The sequence below is a fragment of the Mustelus asterias genome, assembly GCF_964213995.1.
Source record: "Mustelus asterias chromosome X unlocalized genomic scaffold, sMusAst1.hap1.1 SUPER_X_unloc_2, whole genome shotgun sequence".
Lineage (NCBI taxonomy): Eukaryota > Metazoa > Chordata > Chondrichthyes > Carcharhiniformes > Triakidae > Mustelus > Mustelus asterias.
Genome location: NW_027595347.1, coordinates 417,441 through 440,505, shown reverse-complemented (window position 1 = coordinate 440,505; position 23,065 = coordinate 417,441). Strand labels below are relative to the sequence as shown.

The 23,065-nt window shown below is 45.8% G+C and overlaps 1 long non-coding RNA gene across 1 annotated transcript in view; it reads left to right on the top strand.

Annotated features, from left to right (window-relative positions):
* LOC144491329 (uncharacterized) overlaps positions 1-18,794 on the top strand; it is a 29,921-nt gene extending 11,127 nt beyond the window's left edge. Inside the window, exons 2-3 of the long non-coding RNA XR_013497431.1 lie at positions 8,583-8,810; positions 18,509-18,794. This is a non-coding gene — a long non-coding RNA (uncharacterized LOC144491329). The remainder of the gene's footprint in view (positions 1-8,582; positions 8,811-18,508) is intronic.
* Positions 18,795-23,065: the final 4,271 nt, after the last annotated feature.

The window sequence follows — 23,065 nt, the reverse complement described above, 5'->3', positions numbered from 1 at the left end:
ACTCCGACTGTAATTGAATAGTCCTAGCACCTTTCTAACCCCTCTTATATTAACCGGCCGCGGCATCTGTTGTATTGCCTCTTTCCTGTCCGCCGGCATTTCTTTAAGTCCTTGGGATATAAGGTGCCCTAGGTATAGGACCTGTGACTTCCCGATCTGCGCCTTTTTGGGGCTGACTTTTAACCCTGCGGCTTTTAATTCGCTCAGTACCAGGTATAGGGCTTCTTGATGTCCTGATTTGGACTCTGAAGCTATTAGGATGTCGTCTACATATTGTAAGGTCGTGTTACCCTCTGGCAGTTCTACCCTATTTAGGATGTCACTCATCACTCGATGGAATATAGCGGGGCTGTTGTGGAATCCCTGTGCTAAACGGGTCCAGGTATACTGCTTGTCCCCTACTGTAAATGCAAATTTGTCTTGGGATTCAGGATCCAAGGGTAAGGACCAGAATCCATTAGCTATGTCCAGTACTGTAACTATTTTATGCTCCTGTGACAGTCCATTCAGGATTGTCGAAGGGCTTGCTACAATGGGGTGCAGTTTGGACGTGACTTTATTAAGTCCAGTGTAATCTATCGTGAGCCTATAGCTCCCGTCAGGTTTACTCACTGGCCATGTTGGGGAGTTAGTGGTGCTCGTGGCTTCTCTCAGGATCCCCTTTTTCACTAACCCTTTTACAATCTCTACTACAGCTTTCTCTGCTTCTGGTTTAATTGGGTACTGCCTTTTTTGGCTTATGCTCTGGTCCTGGTACCTTTATTGGGTCCGTTTTGGTTAACCCGGTATCTAACTTTGTCTCAGCCCATACTCCGGGAACGGAAGCACAAATGGCTCCGAACCCTCCTGTCTCTAACTCCCATTTTCTGGTGGTGACTGTGGCCACCTTAATGGTCTCGAGGTGGCTTGTGAGTTTCCCTATTTTAATTTTTCGACCGTCCTGTCTTGGCCAAATCAATTCTCCCTTCCCACAATTTTTCAAGATCTCATATTCTTTCATTAAATCATTCCCCATTATGGTTCCCTCGTTATTTCTGCACACATAGAACTTCATTGGGATATATAGATTGTTTATTTCTACTAACGTGGTCTCGCTAAGGTAGGCGGGAGTTTTGTTCCCTCCTATCCCGGTCAGATAAATCATTTTATTCGTAGTGGGTAAGGGTAGGTCGGTAACGGATATGGATGCCCCTGTGTCCACTAGCATCTCGCATTGTCTGCCCCCTACCAGTGCTGACACATAAATCCTTCCCTCCTTTTTACCCTTGTGGACGGGGGCTGCAGACCGTCAATCTTGCTGACCCTGGGTGTCCTTTTGTTCCTGGGGTTCAGCTGGGGACGTGGATTGGGCTGGGGGTCTCCCATGCCTATGCCAACATACGGCTTCCGTATGTCCGTGTCTTTTACAGTGGCTGCAATGCTTACCACTGTTCCTAGTTTTGCTCTTTCTCCGTGGAGTCCCGCAATCCCTCACAAAGTGCCCCTGTCGTCCACAATTGTGGCAGATCAATCTGGGTTTTGTTTCACTCTCGTTACTGTAGGCTGCTACCCTTTCTAACCTTGCTCTTGCCTGTGGTTTCTCTTCCGCTGGGACGCCGCCAGCCCACTCCACCAGCTCATCGTAATTTTGGGACATGATCACTCCCATTTTTAGGATGATCTGGTGGGCACTAGAGAGTCCATCCTTAAAAGCTTGGATGAATGCTCGATCTCCTCGCCCTGGGTCCACTTGTCCTGAGCACTCTTGGTATATTCGGAACAATCGTTCCCCGTACTCAGAGGCTCCTTCCCCTTTAAGCTGCTTTGTGGTGGTGATTCTGCTCCAGTTAGTGGGGGCATTCCCTAAGACCCTCTGAATTTCTTCCTTAAACCGTAAGAAGGGTGGTTGTTGGGTATCTATTTCTGCTGTTAGGGGAATTACATGTGTCCACCGTCCCCCACTATAATCCTGCGCTATAGGGGAAGCGGGTCCACTTACTACCTGTCTCCATTTATCCGCTGGACAGGCTGCCCTGACCAGCTGGTGTATGTCTCTTAGGTGTAATTGATGTCCTACCCAGATTGTGTCTAATTCCTCCCAGAATGTGGTGTTCGCGCTTCTGGTTTGTAATTTGCCCAGGGAGGCCATTATCTGCTGTCTTTCCCCTGGGGTAAAGGGTTTATAATTTGCCTTTGGTCGCGCTGCTCTCCCCCCTCTAGTTATGGGCGCTAAGTTATGTTCCAGCTGTTCCCACTCTTCTGAGGGTGCCGTTGGCCCTTGCTGGGTGGACTCATAAGAGGGCAGAGGATCAGTTTCTCCTCCCCCTTGCCTTTCTAAAACCTGATTTCGTTTTTCCAATTCCCTCACTTGGGATTCTAGTTCTCTAATTCTTTCTTTGTCCTCTCTCCATTTCCTTGTAGAGGCAATTGTTTGTTCAATTAGACCTGCTAACTGATGTGTTAACATTATTCCTATTTTCTTCGTTCTGTTTCTTTTTACTTTATCTATCCACTTTCTCTGCTGCTCTAAGGTTTGAGAAGTATCCCAGCCATCCTTTTGCATTCTCTTTATTAACTCCTTCCTGTCTGTCATGTAGATTTCAATCAGGGAACCTGCAGATCCCCTTTTAACTTCACTATCTGCCATTTCGCAGATTCCACTAACCCCGGCCACGATTATTCTTTAGTAAAGTGTGCTAACTACCTTAGGGACTTCACTACCCCCGGCCACTATTACTACTCTTAGCAAAGTGTGTTAACTACCGTAGGGACTTCACTACCCCCGGCCACTATTGCTATTCTCACACCGTGTTTTACTGCCGTTACAGGGTTTCAAGTTATACTCACGGCTTCCACGATTACCACTTCGGCAATGTGCTTCTCCACCGGATTTCGGTTTAGGTCAGAGTTGATCAAACTCCTGTTCCGCCCCGCTTTTCACCACATTGACAGTACAGTTTCCAACTTCTCAATAACTTTCATGCAATCAGCTGGCACCTCTGCGTCTGTTCGCCACTACAGAGGGTGATGTTAAACCGACTTCTGCCCTTTTGTGCTTCACAATCCTTTAGTGCCCTTGGTGTCTCTCACTCACCTCAATTCCTGACCTTCACGTGGCAGATTTCTGCTCTTCATAGCCAGTCTAAGGCAGAGGTTTTGAGACAGGCACTACCTTGTCCTTTTGTTGATCAGCACAAATCACAGTAATTCTTATTCCTATCAGCAGTTAGTACTTATCACTATTACAAATATTATCACAAATAAACAGTACAAATGTTTCCCCCTTGTAAACCGTATTTTCTGATCCAGTCTGACTGTCACAGATTCATAGAACATAGAACATAGAACATTACAGCGCAGAACAGGCCCTTCGGCCCACGATGTTGCACCGACCAGTTAAAAAAAAAACTGTGACCCTCCAACCTAAACCAATTTCTTTTCGTCCATGAACCTATCTACGGATCTCTTAAACGCCCCCAAACTAGGCGCATTTACAACTGATGCTGGCAGGGCATTCCAATCCCTCACCACCCTCTGGGTAAAGAACCTACCCCTGACATCGGTTCTATAACTACCCCCCCTCAATTTAAAGCCATGCCCCCTCGTGCTGGATTTCTCCATCAGAGGAAAAAGGCTATCACTATCCACCCTATCTAAACCTCTAATCATCTTATATGTTTCAATAAGATCCCCTCTTAGCCGCCGCCTTTCCAGCGAAAACAATCCCAAATCCCTCAGCCTCTCCTCATAGGATCTCCCCTCCATACCAGGCAACATCCTGGTAAACCTCCTCTGCACCCTCTCCAAAGCCTCCACATCCTTCCTGTAATGTGGGGACCAGAACTGCACACAGTACTCCAAGTGCGGCCGCACCAGAGTTGTGTACAGTTGCAACATAACGCTACGACTCCTAAATTCAATCCCCCTACCAATAAACGCCAAGACACCATATGCCTTCTTAACAACCTTATCTACTTGATTCCCAACTTTCAGGGATCTATGCACACATACACCTAGATCCCTCTGCTCCTCCACACTATTCAAAGTCCTCCCGTTAGCCCTATACTCAACACATCTGTTATTCCTACCAAAGTGAATTACCTCACACTTCTCCGCATTAAACTCCATCCGCCACCTCTCGGCCCAACTTTGCAACCTGTCTAAGTCTTCCTGCAAACTACGACGCCCTTCCTCACTGTCTACCACACCACCGACTTTGGTGTCATCAGCAAATTTGCTAATCCACCCAACTATACCCTCATCCAGATCATTAATAAATATTACAAACAGCAGTGGCCCCAAAACAGATCCCTGAGGTACACCACTTGTAACCGCACTCCATGATGAATATTTACTATCAACCACCACCCTCTGTTTCCTATCCGCTAGCCAATTCCTGATCCAATTTCCTAGATCACCCCCAATCCCATACATCTGCATTTTCTGCAGAAGCCTACCATGGTGAACCTTATCAAACGCCTTACTAAAATCCATATATACCACGTCCACTGCCTTGCCCCCATCCACCTCCTTGGTCACTTTCTCAAAAAACTCAATAAGGTTAGTAAGGCACGACCTACCTGCCACAAAACCATGCTGACTATCACCTATCAATTCATTACTCTCCAAATAACTATAAATCCTATCCCTTATAATTTTTTCCAACATCTTGCCGACAACAGAAGTGAGACTCACCGGTCTATAATTCCCGGGGAAGTCTCTGTTCCCCTTCTTAAACAATGGGACAACATTCGCTAACCTCCAATCTTCTGGTACTATACCAGAGGCCAACGACGACCTGAAGATCAGAGCCAGAGGCTCTGCAATCACTTCTCTTGCCTCCCAGAGAATCCTTGGATAAATCCCATCCGGACCTTGGATAAATCCCATCTCTACCCCGGTTGCGACCGTGGCCAATCGGTCTCACCAGTAACAGGATCCTAGCCGACTACGCCAATTGTTGTGGGAAAAATCCACCAGTAGTCAGACTTCGAGATTCAGAAAATACGATTTATTAAACGGAGCCCCGTGGAGAAAAGGCACTATGTTCGTAGAACACCTTTTCTCAATTGTATACCGGGAGCGGTTCAATTTTATACCCTTTACACAATGGGCACACCGGTGATTCGAAGATTATCACATTGTTTAAGTGAGTACAAGTATTTAACATTTCATGAATGGGTACATTTCCCCATGTTTACAAGAATACAAACAGGTATAGACATTTAGCATTTTATGAATGGGTCTATCAATGGCTAGTTTCGTCTTGTGCGGGTGCTAATCGGTTCCCTCGCATTCATATTTCCCGCCTTCCTCTAACATTAATCTAAGCTCTTTGTTTAGGGGTTTCCTTATCTGAAAGATGTTTCGACCCTTGGCTTTGGCTTCCTGAGGTGTTTGTTTGCTATGAGTCACTGTCTGTACTTTGTAAGTGGTTTGTCTGTCAGGATTCTGGCTTGACGTTATTTCTGAACAGCGGGAGCCTGTGGCTGTTTTTCTGGCTTCTTTCCCAGTTAACCCTGTGTGTGCCAGGCAGCCATTTCAGAGTGTGCTTTCTTGTGCTGCCATTTTAAAGTGTGCCCCCCTTGTATTTTCCCCTTACAAATAATATCCTTTCTAAAAATACAGTGACCAGAATTGCACACAGTATTCCAAGTGTGGCCTTACCAATGTCTTGTACAACTTCAACAAGACATTCCAACTCCTGTCTTCAATGTTCTGACCGATGAAACCAAGCATGCCAAATACCTTCTTCTCTGTCCATCTGTGACTCCACTTTCAAGGAGCTATGAACATGTACCCCTAGATCTCTTTGTTCTGTAACTCTCCCCAACGCCCGACCATTAACTGAGTAAGTCCTGCCCTGGTTCAATCTACCAAAATGCATCACCTCGCATTTGGCTAAATTAAACTCCATCTGCCATTCGTCAGCCCACTGGCCCAATTGATCAAGATCCCGTTGCAATTGGAGACAACTTTCTTCACTGTCCACTATGCCCCCAATCTTGGTGTCATCTGCAAACTTACGAATCATGCCCCCTATATTCTCATTCAAATCTTTAATATAAATGACAAATAACAGTGAGCCCAGCACTGATCCCTGAGGCACACCGCTGGTCACAGGCCTCCAGTTTGAAAAACAACTCTCTACAACCAAACTTTGGCTTCTGTCAAGAAGCTAATTTTGTATCCATATTGATACCTCACCCTGGACCCCGTGAGATTTAACTTTATGCAACAACCTACCATGCGGTACCTTGTCAAAGGCCTTGCGAAAGTCCATGTGGACAACATCAACTGCACTGCCCTCATCTACCTTCTTGGTTACCCCTTCAAAAAGCTCAATTAAATTTCTGAGACATGATTTTCCACTCGCAAAGCCATGCTGACTGTCCCTAATCAGTCCTTGCATCTCTAAATGCGTGTAGATCCTGTCTCTCAAAATACCTTCCAACAATTTACCCACCACAGATGTGAGGCTCACTGGCCTGTCGTTCCCAGTCCTTTCCCTGCAGCCCTTTTTAAACAAAGGCACAACAGTTGCCACTCTCCAATCTTCAGGCACCTCACCCCTGACTAGCGTTGATTCAAATATCTCGACTAGGGGACCCGCAATTTCCTCCCTAGCCTCCCACAATGTCCAGGGATACACTTCATCAGGCCTTGGGGATTTATCTACCTTGATGCGCTTTAAAACTTTCAGCATCTCCTTCTCTGTAATATGCACAAGACATCACTATTTATTTCCCCAAGTTCCCTAACATCCATGCTTTTCTCAACAGTAAATACTGATGAGAAATATTCATTTAGGATCTCACCCATCTCTTGTGGATCTGCACATTGATGACCTTGTTGATCCTTAAGAGGCCCTACGCTCTCCCTTGTTACCCTTTTGCCCTTTATATATTTGTAGAAGCTCTTTGGAATTTTAACTTTTGGGCCAGACCTATTATTCTCCATAGCTATCTTAAAACTAATAGAATTATGGTCACTGGTCCCAAAGTGATCCCTCACTAACACTTCTGTCACCTGCCCTTCCTTATTTCCCAAGACCCGATGCAGAACTGCAGTTGCCATCTGAACGCTGTGACTACCAGAGAAAGCCAGAGGCTGGATATGCTGAGAGGGTGAACTCATCTCCTCACCCCCCAAATCCTGTCCATAATCTACAAGGTAAAAGTCAGCAGTATGATGGAGTACTCCCCACTTGCCTGGATGGGTACATCTCCAGCAATACTCAAGAAGCTTGACTCCATCAAGGACAAAGCAGTCCGCTTGATTGGCACCATATCGACAAACATTCATTCCCTCCACCCCAACTCATAGTGGCAGCAGAGCGTACTATCTACAATATGCACTGCACGAACTCACTAAGGTTCCTCAGGCAGCAGCTCCCAATCCTGCTGTCGCTAATACCTGGAAGAGCAAGGGCAGCAGATTCATGGGAACACCACCAGCTGGAATTTCCGCTCCAAGTCATTCACCATCCTGCTTTGGAAATATATCAGCGTTCCTTTACTGTCGCTGGGTCAAAATCCTGAAACTCCTGTCTAACAGCGCTGTGGGTGTGCTTACAGAACATGGACTGGAGCGATTCAGGAAGGCAGCTCACCACCACCTTCTGAATGGCAATTTGTGATGGGCTATATATGCTGGTCCAGAGACCGACAGCCACGTCCCATAACAATGGACAAAAAAAGGAACAAAAAGAACAAGAATGAGTTGAATGGAAAGGTACAGCGCAGTTGCTGTTTGAGCTTCAATGGATGAGTGAGTGTACGAGATAGCAGAAAGGAAAGAGTGCAATTAGAAGGAAGCATTAAAGTGACAAATGCTTAGAGTAATGTTTGCAGGCTGAACGTAGGAGATCAACGAAGTGTTTATTGAATCTAGGTTTAGTCCTTTGCCAAATTACAGTAGTCTCCAGTCTGAGCAGCGAACTAGAAGAAATGTCAGCAAATCGCGCATTCACCTGAAAGGAGATTTTGGGAATTTGGGAAGTGGAAGGGGTAGGTAAAAGGGACGTAGCTCTGCTGCAGCACACCGTGATGAAGATAATACAGATGTTTGGTGTGATTTTCGAGTGCACAAGGAAGGTAGCATTGGGTGGTAGAAAAGGGCGGGAGGGGGCGAGAGGTGGTGAAATGAGTTGGATGTGGTGGAAATGTTAGAGGATGATCCGCTTGAACGGCAACGCTACTTGCGTGGAAGGTGAGGACCAGGGGAACACATTTATGGCTCTGGTAGGGACGGGATGGATTGAGAAGATGTTGCTTATTCTTTGCGAAAAGCAATGGACGTTTTGTTCCAATTTCAACATGATATAGGTGAGACCACATTGATAATACTGTGCAGTTTTGTTCCATTCTGCTGGTAACGTAATGGCGGTTTCATCACCATGATGTCCCTTTCATAAATCCATGCAGATTTTTGCTTGTTTTTGCTTTATCTTGCAAAGTGTCCATGGGTTCCATTTACATAGGTTCAGGAATTTTAAAGATATTCCACATTCTCAAAGTGTAGTTTTATGTCCCTTCTTTCTGCAGGCAATCTCATTGTATGTTTCTTTGGACTAATATTTTCCCAAAACCGTCTATTTGCAGCACGTGAGACCACCTCGGGAATATTGATATTGCAACACTATTCAATTTAAGATTGTGTTTTCAAAGTGAAGAAACAGATTACGACCTTGACGTTGGTCGGTGGAGTGATGTTATAGATTTATCTTTCAGCAAAAATCGGAATTATATATATGGACATTTTACCATTAAAACAACTGCTATATTCTGGCAGAGTGTTGCAATTCATTAAAGGAAATCGCTAATCTCCAGGTCTGTGGTTTCAATTATATAATTTATTGGAATGTAAGCATTAACTAATTGCATTGCATATATCTCATGGCAGATCAGTGTGACTTAGTTACCCTTGTTCACAGTGGACACACACATTAATGAGTGAAGTGTGTCATTTGTGAGCAATCCTTGTAGGATTTACCTCCTCCAGTCCCTACAAACTCTTCCTATCTCTGTAACATCCTGCAATTCTCTGTGATCTCTGCGCTCCTCCAATTTCGCCTCTTAAACATCCTCTGGTATCTATTAACTTATATTCATCTGGCGAGGCCCCGAGCTTGGCAGGTAAAGACGGACAGAGAAAGTGACAGGATTAATCATGAGCGAGGGACAGAATAGAGACACAGAGGGAAAGAGAGAAAAAGAGGAATAGAGAGTTAGGTGGCGAGTGAGGGATGGAATCAACAGAGATTGAGGCTGTTTTTTTCCTGGCCCTGTTGTAGCTGTTCTCTGCAGTGGTATTGACCGTCCATTCAAATGTCCCATCTATCCGTTGCGAATGGAAAATTCCAGTCGGAGGTGGGTTCGGAAAATGGAAGTGATGGAGACATAGATAGGGACAGGAGCAGATACAGACAGAGAAAATAAAAGATACAGAGAGACAGAATGTGAGAGATAGAGAGGGAGAGAGAAAGAGAGAGAGAGTTACAGAGACAGAGAGATTGATAGAGGGCAGGAATCTGAGAGACAGGCTGTGAGAGAATGAGACAGGCAGGGACGAGGGAAGAGCAGAGATAGAGTGAATCAATGGGACATCGTGAGGGAGAAACAGAGGGACCGAGAGTTACACAAAGAGTGAAAGAGGCAGTGAGATAGAAATGTAAGGCAAAAATGGGCGGCACGGTAGCACAGTGGTTAGCACTGCTGCTTCACAGCTCCAGGGACCTGGGTTCGATTCCCGGCTTGGGTCACTGTCTACGTGGAGTTTGCACATTCTCCTCGTGTCTGCGTGGGTTTCCGCCGGGTGCTCCGGTTTCCTCCCACAGTCCAAAGATGTGCGGGTTAGGTTGATTGGCCATGCTAAAATTGCCCTTAGTGTCCTGAGATGCGTAGGTTAGAGTGATTATTGTCTAAAATATGTAGGGATATACAAAGAACAAAGAACAAAGAACAGTACAGCACAGGAAACAGGCCCTTCGGCCCTCCAAGCCTGTGCCGCTCCTTGGTCCAACTAGACCAATCGTTTGTATCCCTAAATTCCCAGGCTGCTCATGTGACTATCCAGGTAAGTCTTAAACGATGTCAGCGTGCCTGCCTCCACCACCCTACTTGGCAGCGCATTCCAGGCCCCCACCACCCTCTGTGTAAAAAACGTCCCTCTGATGTCTGAGTTATACTTCGCCCCTCTCAACTTGAGCCCGTGACCCCTCGTGATCGTCACCTCCGACCTGGGAAAAAGCTTCCCACTGTTCACCCTATCTATACCCTTCATAATCTTGTATACCTCTATTAGATCTCCCCTCATTCTCCGTCTTTCCAAGGAGAACAACCCCAGTCTACCCAATCTCTCCTCATAGCTAAGACCCTCCATTCCAGGCAACATCCTGGTAAACCTTCTCTGCACTCTCTCCAATGCCTCCACGTCCTTCTGGTAGTGCGGCGACCAGAACTGGACGCAGTACTCCAAATGTGGCCTAACCAGCGTTCTATACAGCTGCATCATCAGACTCCAGCTTTTATACTCTATACCCCGTCCTATAAAGGCAAGCATACCATATGCCTTCTTCACCACCTTCTCCACCTGTGTTGCCACCTTCAAGGATTTGTGGACTTGCACACCTAGGTCCCTCTGTGTTTCTATACTCCTGATGACTCTGCCATTTATTGTATAACTCCTCCCTACATTATTTCTCCCAAAATGCATCACTTCGCATTTATCCGGATTAAACTCCATCTGCCACCTCTCCGCCCAATTTTCCAGCCTATCTATATCCTGCTGTATTGCCCGACAATGCTCTTCGCTATCCGCAATTCCAGCCATCTTCGTGTCATCCGCAAACTTGCTGATTACACCAGTTACACCTTCTTCCAAATCATTTATATATATCACAAATAGCAGAGGTCCCAGTACAGAGCCCTGCGGAACACCACTGGTCACAGACCTCCAGCCGGAAAAAGACCCTTCGACCACTACCCTCTGTCTCCTATGGCCAAGCCAGTTCTCCACCCATCTAGCCACTTCTCCTTGTATCCCATGAGCCTTAACCTTCTTAACCAACCTGCCATGTGGGACTTTGTCAAATGCCTTACTGAAATCCACATAGACGACATCCACGGTCCTTCCTTCATCAACCGTTTTTGTCACTTCCTCAAAAAACTCCACCAAATTTGTAAGGCACGACCTCCCTCTTACAAAACCATGCTGTCTGTCACTAATGAGATTGTTTCGTTCTAAATGCACATACATCCTGTCTCTAAGAATCCTCTCCAACAACTTCAAGCTCACCGGCCTATAATTTCCTGGGTTATCCCTGCTACCCTTCTGAAACAACGGGACCACATTCGCTATCCTCCAATCCTCAGGGACCTCACCCGTGTCCAAAAAAGCGACAAAGATTTCCGTCAGAGGCCCAGCAATTTCACCTCTCGTCTCCCTGAGCAGTCGAGGATAGATGCCATCAGGCCCTGGGGCTTTGTCAGTTTTAATGTTCCCTAAAAAACCTGACACTTCCTCTCTTGTAATGGAGATTTTCTCTAACGGGTCAACACCTCCCTCCGAGACACTCCCAGTTAACACGCCCCTCTCCTTCGTGAATACTGATGCACAGTATTCATTTAGGATCTCCCCTATTCCCTTGGGTTCTAAGCATAATTCCCCTCCTTTGTCCCTGAGAGGTCCGATTTTCTCCCTGACAACTCTTTTGTTCCTAACGTATGAATAGAATGCCTTAGGATTCTCCTTAATCCTGCCTGCCAAGAACATCTCGTGACCTCTTTTTGCCCTTCCAGCTCCCCGTTTGAGATCTTTCCTACTCTCTCTGTATTCCTCCAGAGCTCCATCTGTTTTCAGTTGCCTGGACTTAACGTACGCCTCCCTTTTCATTTTAATCAGATCCTCAATTTCCCTGGTTATCCACGGCTCTCGAATCCTACCTTTCCTATCTTTCCTTTTTACAGGCACATGCCTATCCTGCAGCCTTATCAATAGTTCCTTAAAAGACTCCCACATGCCAGACGCGGACTTACCCTCGAACATCCTCTCCCAATCAACATCCACCAATTCCTGCCTAATCCGGCTATAGTCAGCCTTCCCCCAATTTAGCACCCTGCCCGTAGGACAGCACTCATCCTTGTCCATTACTATCCTAAAGTTAACAGAGTTGTGGTCACTATTTGCCACATGTTCCCCTACCGAAACTTTGACGACCTGACCGGGCTCATTTCCCAGAACTAGGTCCAGTATAGCCCCCTCTCTAGTCGGGCTATTTACATACTGTTCCAAAGAACCTTCCAGTACGCATTTTACAAATTCCTCCCCGTCCGGACCCCCAGCCCTAAGCACTTTCCAGTCTGTGCCAGGGAAATTAAAGTCCCCCACTACAACAACCCTATGTTTTCTGCATCTATCCAGAATCTCCCGACATATCCTTTCCTCCACTTCCCGTGGGCTGTTGGGTGGTCTGTAGTACACCCCCAGCATAGTGACTGCACCCTTCCAGTTTCTGAGTTCCACCCACAGCGACTCAGTACATGACCCCTCTAAGTTGTCTACCGTCTGCACCGCGGTAATATGCTCCTTAACTAATATCGCTACTCCCCCACCTTTTTTAGCCCCTCCTCTGTCTCGCCTAAAACACTTATACCCCGGAATATTCAGCTGCCAGTCCTGTCCTTCTTTTAACCAAGTTTTCGTCACCGCAACCACATCCAAATTCCGCATAAGCATTAAGGCCCTAAGTTCGTCTGTTTTACCCGTTACACTCCTCGCATTGAAGCAGATGCACTCCAGACCTCCAGGCCCAGTCAGGTCCTCCTCCTCCAGAGTGCTCCTCTTCTTAGCTAGCCTTGCCCTGGCCCCCAGCTCAACCCCAGCCTCAGTATTTACTGACCTCCTGTTTTGTTCCCCACCCCCCTGCCACACTAGTTTAAATCCTGCCGAAACACTCTAGCAAAACTCCCAGCCAGGATATTTGCTCCCTTCCAGTTAAGGTGTAACCCATCCTTTCTGTACAGTTGCCATCCTGACTTGAAGATTTCCCAGTTATCTATGAATTTAAAACCCTCCCTCTTGCACCAGTCCTTTAGCCATGCGTTCAACTGTAGAATCTCCCTGTTTCGAGCCTCACTTGCACTCGACACCGGGAGCAGTCCAGAGATTGCTACCCTGGAGGTCTTACTTTTTAGCCTAGCACCCAACTCCCTGAATTTCTCTCGTATGACCCCCCTGCTCTTCCTACCTACATCATTTCCACCAATGTGTACAATCACATCAGTTTGACTACCTTCCTTTTAAAATATGCTTCCTACCCTCTCGGAGACATCCAGTACCCCGGCACCAGGGAGGCAGACTACCATCCTGGATTCTCGTTCAGTCCCACAGAAGCGCCTGTCCGTGCCTCTAACCATTGCGTCCCCCACAACTATCGCTCTCCTAAACCCCTTCTTTCCCTTCCGGACCCCTGAGCCTGTCTCCGTGGAGGCGATCTGGTCCTCGTGGCTTACCCCTGGAGGGTCATATGGGGGTACGGCCTGGGTGGTTTTGTGGTCGGTGCAGACTCGATGGGCCGAATGGCCTCTTTCTGTACTGTAGGGTTTCTATGATTTCTATGATTCCATGAAAAAACACGCACAGAGAGAGGCACAGAGAGAGGCAGAGGAAAAGAGAGACAGAGAGTGATACAGAAAAATACAGAGCGAGAGAGAGAGGCAGAGAGAGAGAGAGAGAGAGAGAGAATGTGAGAGTGGAAGAGAGATAAACACACAGAGAGTGGAATACACAGCTGAGAGACAGAGAATGCAATGAGAGAGAGATAAAGGGAGGGACAGCATAACAGAGAGACAGCGAAAGAAAAGGAGTCAGCTAAAGAACAGAGACAGAGAGAGGCGGGGAAGAATTCGAATTCCCTTATTCGAAGGCTGAAGAGCAGAGACAGTGTTTCCCAGTTGATGAGATATTTTCCAATTGCCCCTTTTGAGTCTCCCTATTTGACGTGCTTCCAGCACCTTCCAGATCACAGCAACTCGGTGTGCAAAGAAACAATCCGCCTCATCTCCCCACCGCCCCCCCCTCCCGATTCCCTTCAACCTGCATCCCTCTGCTTCCTTTTCTCACCTGCTACTGGAAAAGAAACTTTCTCTTCATTTACTCTGCCCAAAAGCCCTCCTCGTGATTTTGAACACCTCGTTCAAATCTCCCTCTCACTCTTCGCTCCTCCAAGGAGAACAGTCCAGTGTCTCCAATCTCTCCATGTCACTGAAATCCCTCATCACTGGAGCCATGGAACCATAGAACATTACAGCACAGAAACAGGCCTTTTGGCCCTTCTTGGCTGTGTCGAACCATTTTTCTGCCTAGTCCCACTGACCTGCACCTGGACCATATCCCTCCACACCCCTCTCATCCATGTACCTGTCCAAGATTTTCTTAATCTTTTTAAGAGAGCCCGCATTTACCACTTTATCCGGCAGCTCATTCCACACTCCCACCACTCTCTGTGTGAAGAAGCCCCCCCGAATATTCCCTTTGAACTTTTCCCCCTTCATATAAGAACATAAGAACATAAGAAATAGGAGCAGGAGTAGGCCATCTGGCCCTTCGAGCCTGCCCCGCCATTCAACAAGATCATGGCTGATCTGAAGCGAATCAGTTCCACTTACCCGCCTGCTCCCCATATCCCCTAATTCCCTTATCGATCAGAAAACTATCTACCCGTGATTTAAACATATTCAACGAGGAAGCCTCCACCACTTCAATGGGCAGAGAATTCCAGAGATTCACTACCCTCTGAGAGAAGAAGTTCCCCCTCAACTCTGTTCTAAACCGGCCCCCCCTTATTTTGAGGCTGTGCCCTCTCGTTCTGGTTTCCCTTCTAAGTGGAAAGAATCTCTCCACCTCTACGCTATCCAGCCCCTTCATTATCTTATATGTCTCTATAAGTTCACCCCTCATCCTTCTAAACTCCAACGAGTACAGACCCAATCTGTTTAATCTCTCCTCATAAGCTACACCCTTCATCTCCGGTATCAACCTGGTGAACCTTCTCTGCACTCCCTCCAAGGCCAATATATCCTTTCGCAAATAAGGGGACCAAAACTGCACACAATACTCCAGTTGCGGCCTCACCAGTGCCTTGTACAGTTGCAGCAAGACCTCCCTGCTTTTATATTCTATCCCCCTCGCGATAAAGGCCAACATTCCATTCGCCCTTAACCCATGTCCTCCAGTTTTTTACTCCCCTAGCCTCAGCGGAAAAAGCCTGCTTGCATTCACTCTATCTATACCCCTCATAATTTTATACACCTCTATCAAATCTCCCCTCTTTCTTCTACGCTCCAGGGAATAAAGTCCTAACCTATTCAACCTTTCTCTGTTACTCAGTTTCTCAAGTCCTGGCAACATCCTTGTAAACCTTCTCTGCACTCTTTCAACCTTATTAATATCCTTCCTGTAATTAGGTGACCAAAACTCCACACAATACTCTATATTCGGTCCCACCAAAGTCTTATACAACCTCATTATAACATTCCAACTCTTATTCTCAATACTTTGATTCATACAGGCCAATGTACCAAAAGCACTCTTTACGACCCTATCTACCTGTGACTCCACTTTTAGGGAATTATCTATCTGTATCCCCAGATCCCTCTGTTCTACTGCACTCTTCAGTGCCCTACCATTTACCTTGTATGTTCTACCTTGGTTTGTCCTTCCAAAGTGCAAAACCTCACACTTGTCTGCATTAAATTCCATCTGCAGATGTTCAGCCCATTTTTCTAGCTGGTCCAAATCCCTCTGCAAGCTTGCAAAACCTTCCTCACTGTTCACTACACCTCCAATCTTTGTATCATCAGCAAATTTGCTGATCCAATTTACCACATTATCATCCAGATCATTGATATAGATGACTGACAAATCCCCAGGGCCTGATGGAATCTATCCCAGGCTGCTCAGGGAGACGAGAGATGAAATCGCTGGGCCTCTGACGCAAATCTTTTTCTCGTCACTGGACACAGGTGAGGTCCCAGAGGATTGGAGGATTGCTAATGTGGTCCCGTTATTTAAGAAGGGTAGGAAGGATAACCCGGGAAATTATAGGCCGGTGAGCTTGACGTCCGTGGTAGGGAAGTTGATGGAGAGGATTCTTAGAGATAGGATGTATGTGCATTTAGAAAGGAATAAACTCATTAACGATAGTCAGCATGGTTTTGTGAGAGGGAGGTCATGCCTCACTAACCTGGTGGAGTTTGTTTGAAGAAGTGACTGGAATGGTTGACGAGGGAAGGGCCGTGGATGTCGTCTATATGGACATCAGTAAAGTGTTTGATAAAGTCCCTCATGGTAGGTTGGTGCAAAAGGTTGGATCTCATGGGATAGAGGGGGAGATGGCTAGATGGGTGGAGAACTGGCTTGGTCACAGAAGACAGAGGGTGGTAGTGGAAGGGTCTTTTTCCGGCTGGATGCCTGTGACTAGTGGTGTTCCGCAGGGCTCTGTATTGGGACCTCTGCTGTTTGTGATTTATATAAACGATCTGGAAGAAGGTGTAACTGGGGTGATCAGTAAGTTTGCGGACGACACGAAAATGGCTGGACTTCCAGATAGTGAGGAACATTGTCAGAGGCTACAGTTGGATATAGATAGGCTGGAAATTTGGGCAAAGAAATGGCAGATGGAGTTCTATCCAGATCAATGCGAAGTGATGCATTTTGGTGGAACTAACATAGGGGGGAGCTATACGATAAATGGCAGAACCATAAAGGGTGTCGATCCGCCGAGGGACCTAGGTGTGCAAGTCCACAGATCCTTGAAGGTGACGTCACAGGTGGAGAAGGTAGTGAATAAGTCAAATGGCATGCTTGCCTTTATAGGACGGGGCATAGAGTATAAAAGTTGGGGTCTGATGTTGCAGTTGTATTGGACGTTGGTTCGGCCGCATTTGGAGTACTGCGTCCAGTTCTGGTCGCCACACTACCAGAAGGACGTGGAGGCTTTAGAGAGAGTGCAGCGGAGGTTTACCAGGATGTTGCCTGGTATGGAAGGGCTTAGTTATGAGGAGAGATTGGGTAAACTGGGGTTGTTCTCACTGGAAAGACGGAGGATGAGGGGTGACCTAATAGAGGTGTATAAAATTATGAAAGGCACAGATAGGGTGAACGGTGGGAAGCTTTTTTCCCAGGTCGGTGGTGACGTTCACGAGGAGTCATAGGTTCAAGGTGAAGGGGGGGAGGTTTAACACGGATATCAGAAGGACGTATTTTACGCAGAGGGTGGTGGGGGCCTGGAATGCGCTGCCGGGCAAGGTGGTGGAGGCGGACACACTGGGAACGTTTAAGAGTTATCTAGATAGCCACATGAACAGAGTGGGGATGGAGGGATACAAAAGAATGGTCCAGTTTGGACCAGGGAGCGGCACGGGCTTGGAGGGCCGAAGGGCCTGTTCCTGTGCTGTATTGTTCTTTGTTCTTTGTCTTTTGTCACCTAATCTCTCGCCTGGTCTTCCTCTCACACACTTCTCACATACTCTTTCTTGTGTCCACTCACAACACCCTCAATTGTTCCTCTCACACGCACTCTCTTGCATACATGCTGTGCGTTTCTGAAACACACAGAGATAAACTCTCTGAGTGTTTCGCTCTGACATTTTCTCTCTTTAACTTACATACATAGACCGTCTTCCAAATTCTCACTCTCACCTACTCACTCCCACAATATTATCCTCTCGTCTTTTCTCACACACACTATCCCCTCTTCATCGCTTCCTCTGTCATTCTCCCTAACACAGTCTCACACCCTTTATCCCTCCACCTTTCCTCTGTTTTTATCGCATTCTGTTTAACACGTACTGTCTCAGGGACGTTTTCACTCTCGTGTTCCCTCCCACGCACTCTCTGTCGGTTGTTCTCCCTCTCTGTCACTCTCACACATCCTCTCTCTCTTGCATACACTCTGTTTCTGTCTTGCTGAATCTCTCTCTCTCTCTCTCTCTCAAGCTCTCAAGCACTCACGCACATATATAGATGCACAAACACCCCCACTCACGCGCAGTAATTGTTCCTCAGGATTCTAGCCCTTTCTCTGCCTTGACCTGACCCGTTATTGGCTGCCATTATACGAGCTCTGTACGCTTCAAGTTGAAACAGAAAAGTGGAGCTTTCAACTCTTTGCTGCTTGTCCAATCATAGCCTCCTTTCTCCCCACATTTTCTTCATTTGAGGTCTCATACTGTTGCATGACAAAAAAAGGGAAACTTGCAGAAAAACTGCGGAGAGAGAAAGGGAGACGGTGTTTGGATCCGATTTCTCTTCTGCAGAGCTGAGCTGTCCCGTCAAATTTGTTGGGCTGAATACAAACAGTTCAAGGGCTGAATTTGGCCCATGAACCATTAGCTGTAAAAGCCAGTTGTACTCAAATCTTTGTTGGAACTGAACTAAGGCCTGTAATATTTTATGGATCTGTCCATTTTACTGGGATGTTTGTAAAATGCCAACATAACTACTTTTCTCTCCGTTCTCATTGAAGATCTCCAACAAAAACACAAAGAAATACTGAAACACTGAGAGTGAACACCATCCCAATAAAGGAGAAGGTTAAGATTTTCCAGCTGGCTGATGGATACGCTGAGCTAACGGTTATTCTCTTGTTCGAGATCAGACACTTGTAGAACATGAACTGTGGGCAAGACGCCGACACCATGAAGAATGGAGAAAGAAACATCTCCGGAGAGACCAGGAAAAATCCAAACTGATCAATTGTTCCAGAGCAGCTTTTTTTCCAGAGAAAATCCAAATCCGGGAATTCAGCAGCAGTGAGTGGAGTCCCGGGAATTGGGAAAACAACAATGATGCAAAAGATTGTTTATGACTGGGCCACTGGGAAAATATACCCACACTTTCAATTTGTTTTCAGTTTTAAATTCCGGGATTTGAACACTATTAACTGTCGAATAAACCTGAGGAATCTGATATTGGATCAGTATCCTTACTTTGATTATAGGGATGAGAAACTTCAGTTACGAGGATCGATTGAAGGAACGGTGCTTCTTGGAGGGAAGAATGCTGAGAGGAGATTTGATAGAAATGTTCAAAATAATGAGGGTGCTGGATGGAGTTTGTGGTTAATTGTCATCAGGATTATTTTCCTGCATTCTGCCTCTGTTATGTATTACAGTCGGTGTGTGTTATATCGGGACAATGTCCCTTTATAAGTCACGTGATCACTGGTGACATCATCAGTTAGGGTCACGGTGGAGGTTCAGTCTTGTATTAAACCTTACTGTGTGCAGTTACGAAAAGAAACATTCCTGTTAAGTTACAGCAACCCATGTGTTCTAATGTACCATGGTTCCGACTGCAGCCTCGTAAAAGGCACAGTATAAAATAGCCTCCACCCCAATACCAGGCAGTGCATTCCAGAGCTGAGTCACTGGCTATGTTACAAAATATCTTTTTTCACACCGTATTTGCTTCTTTTGCAAATCACTTTGAATCTCGTTCTTGATCCTTGTATGAGCAGCAACAATTTCCTGCTACCTGCTCCATCCAGCACCCTCATTATTTTGAACATTTCTATCAAATTTCCTCTCAGCATTCTTCCCTCCAAGAAGCACCGTTCCTTCAATCGATCCTCGTAACTGAAGTTTCTCATCCCTATAATCAATCTTGTAAACCTCTTCAGCACTCACTCCAATGTGTTCTAAACATTCCTAAATAATGATACCCTGAACTGAGATCTAACTAATGTATTTTGCAGGTTCAGCACAGCTCCTTGCTCTTGTATTCTATGCCCCTATTGACAATGTTATGATCCCTGCTGACTACTGGACAGTCAGGTCCAAGAGCAGAACTCCGGCTCAGTAGATTATAACTTTTATTTTTTTTGTTGTTCTGTTCATCTACATTTCTAAATAATAAGGTAGTCGATTAACTTATAAAAGACTAAAACCTTTCTTAAAAAAGAACTATAATGCACCACTACTTCACCCGATCTAACTTCACAGATGTCTGCAGATCTGTAAGGATGACACATGTTACAAAATGGATCATATGCTCGAATGATCTCAGTAAGTCCACAGTCAATGTAAACCAACAGGCCGCCTGTGGTCAGATACACCACGCTCTGAAACTAAGGGGCAGATGCCACCCAAAGTAACTTCAGTGGATTCTTCTTCAAATCCCCCCAAATGCTTGCCACACTGTGAGAAAATTAGTCTCACTGGGACTCTAGCTTCTACACCAGTGTCTCTAAGCTGATCCACTCTAAAAAAAAACAGCCTTTGGAATCGTTTCACAAACAATGCTTTCTGTCAGGTGCCTTCGCCGAGGATCCCCATCCAATATTTCAATGTTTCCTTTTACTATTCGTCCATACTTAGCCGTGCCAACAGTGCACCTGTGCTTCATAGGCTGTATGAAGGTGTCACCAACTTTAGGATTATATCAGATATCTAGATTCTCGTGAGCAAACTTTACCATGTTGCACCTTGCAGCTCTTTCTTTAACTGGAGCCTCTCTCTGCTCCTCTGTTTAACTTCAGGGAGTAGTAGTTTGTTCAGATTCCGGTTTTGTGTTATACGCCTTATTTCTGTCTCCCTGGCACTCCTCTTTTCCTTCTTGGTTCCTGACGGTGATTTATCTTCTGGGACCTGCTTTCTGAATCCCTGCATTGCCCTGCCTCTACTGGCAGCCTCTGTGAACACCATCTTGCTTCTTGGGTTTACAGGTTGCAACTGAAACTCAGTGTTTCTATCGTTCATTGTGGACCTCTGAATATAAGCAACCATTTTTGTTATCCTCTATAACTATTTCAACGTCGTAATCCTTACATTGGAATGCAGGGATTGTTTAATGTGAAACAATAACCCGCAGGCAGCCAGCTTTGTTTAACATGAAGTGAAATTAAAGCTTTGGCCCTTTCTTAGCACACAAGCACAGAAACACAAATTAAACTTAAACTCATGAATTATTGTCTAATGCCCACAAACATAAATTATTTCATAACAGTAAAGCCCAAGATGCTGCATTCTTTATTAACTGCTAATTACACTTACACTGCCAACGGCAATGATCGATGCTCCTATATGTCCAGTCCCTCTGTTCCTGCACTCCGTTAACAATTCTACCGATTATTTTATATTGCTTGCTCATGTGCATGTTACCAGCAAGTATCACCTCATACGTCTCTGCATTGAACTTAATCTGCCACCTATCTGTACACTCCACCGTGGTCAATTTTTCAGTCCCAAGCTCTCCTCCTCACACTTCACGATGCCTCAAACCTTTTCTGTGGTCAACAAACTTGAACATTTTCCTCTAAACTGAAAAGATCTAAATCATTAATATATATCAGGGAAAAGCAAGGATCCCAATACTGACCGCCAGGGTTCTCCACTACCAATATCCTCCAGCCTGAAAAATATCCATTACTCTTTGTTCATCCAATTTTGCATCCACGTAGCTACTATGCTGACGATTATATCGTGATGTGGAGATGCCGGTGTTGGACTGGGGTAAACACAGTAAGAAGTTTAACAACACCAGGTTAAAGTCCAACAGGTTTATTTGGTCGCAAAAGCCACACAAGCTTTCGGAGCTCCAAGCCCCTTCTTCAGGCTATTATATTATATAAATAAATTTATTATATAAATCTATTATATCACCATCATTGCATTTAGGTACTGATGTGGTGTCGGTGCACATACAGTGCGGTGAGAGAGAGATTCCCAGGATTTTGATCCAGTCACTGTGAAGGAACGGCGATATATTTCCAAGTCAGGATCGTGTGTATCTTTGAAGGGAACTTCCAGGTTGTGATAGTTCCATTTATTTGCTGCCTTTGTCCTTCTCGGGATAGAAATCACAAGTTTGGAAGATGGTGTGTAACGGGCCACTGAGGGATGTTACACTGCAGCTTGTAGATGGTACACACTGTTAGCTCTGTACCTCTGTGGTGGATGGAATGAATGTTGAAGGTGGTGGGTGGAGTACCGGTCAACAGGCAGAGTTATCCTGGATAGTGGCGAGCTTCCTGGATGTTGAGCTGCGCTCATGCAGACAAGTGGATGGTGTTCAATCAAATTCCTGACATGTTTCTTGTAGATGGTGGAAATGTTTTCGGAAGTCAGGAGGTGAGTTATTCAGCGCAGTAATCCTGGCCTTTAACCTTCTCTTATTGCCACAATATTGATATGGCTAGTCTGTTTCTGGTCAATAGTAACACCCAAGATGTTGATGGTGGGGGATTCGGGGGATGAATGTAATGATTGTATTCTGCCTTTTTGGAGATGGTCGTCGTCTGGCACTTGTAGCTTTCCCTGAATATTGTTCAAGCCTTGCTAAATATGGACACATCCTGCATCACTGCCTTGAGAGTCGAGAATGGTGCTGAACGTTGTACAGTCATCAGCAAACATCTTCACTTCTGACTTTATGATGGAGGAAATGTCATTGATGAAGCAGTTGAAGATGCTTGGGCCTAGGGCACTCCCCTGAGAAATTCCTGCTGGGGTTTCCTGGAGATGAGATGACCCTTTCTTCACCCACTCCGACAAACTGAGATAGCCGGGAATTCAACCCGAATTCAACTATGCTCACTATTATATCACTGTCATTGCATTTAGGGACTCCTGTGGTGTAGGTGCACTCACAGTGCTGTGAGAAAGAGGGTTCCCGGATTTTGATCCAGTCACTGTGAAGGATCGGTGATACATTTCCAAGTCAGGATGGTGTGTATCTTGGAAGGGAACTTCCAGCTGGTGATGTTTCCATTCATCTGCTGCCCTTGTCCTTCTCGGGTTAGAAATCACAAGTTTGGATGGTGTTGTGTAACGAGCCACGGCGAGTTGTTGCACTGCATCTTGTAGATGGCCCAACAACCACAAGTATCTTCCTTTGTGCTGGTATTACTCCAATTGGCAGAGCGATTTTTTCATTTCCATTGACGTCAGTTTTTCTCTGGCTTCTTTTTGCTACATGTGGTCATATGCTACTTTGATGTCAAATGCAGACACTGTCATCTCACATCCTGAGTTCAGGTCTGTTGTCGTGCTTGCATCAAGGCTGCAATGAGGTCGGGGACTGA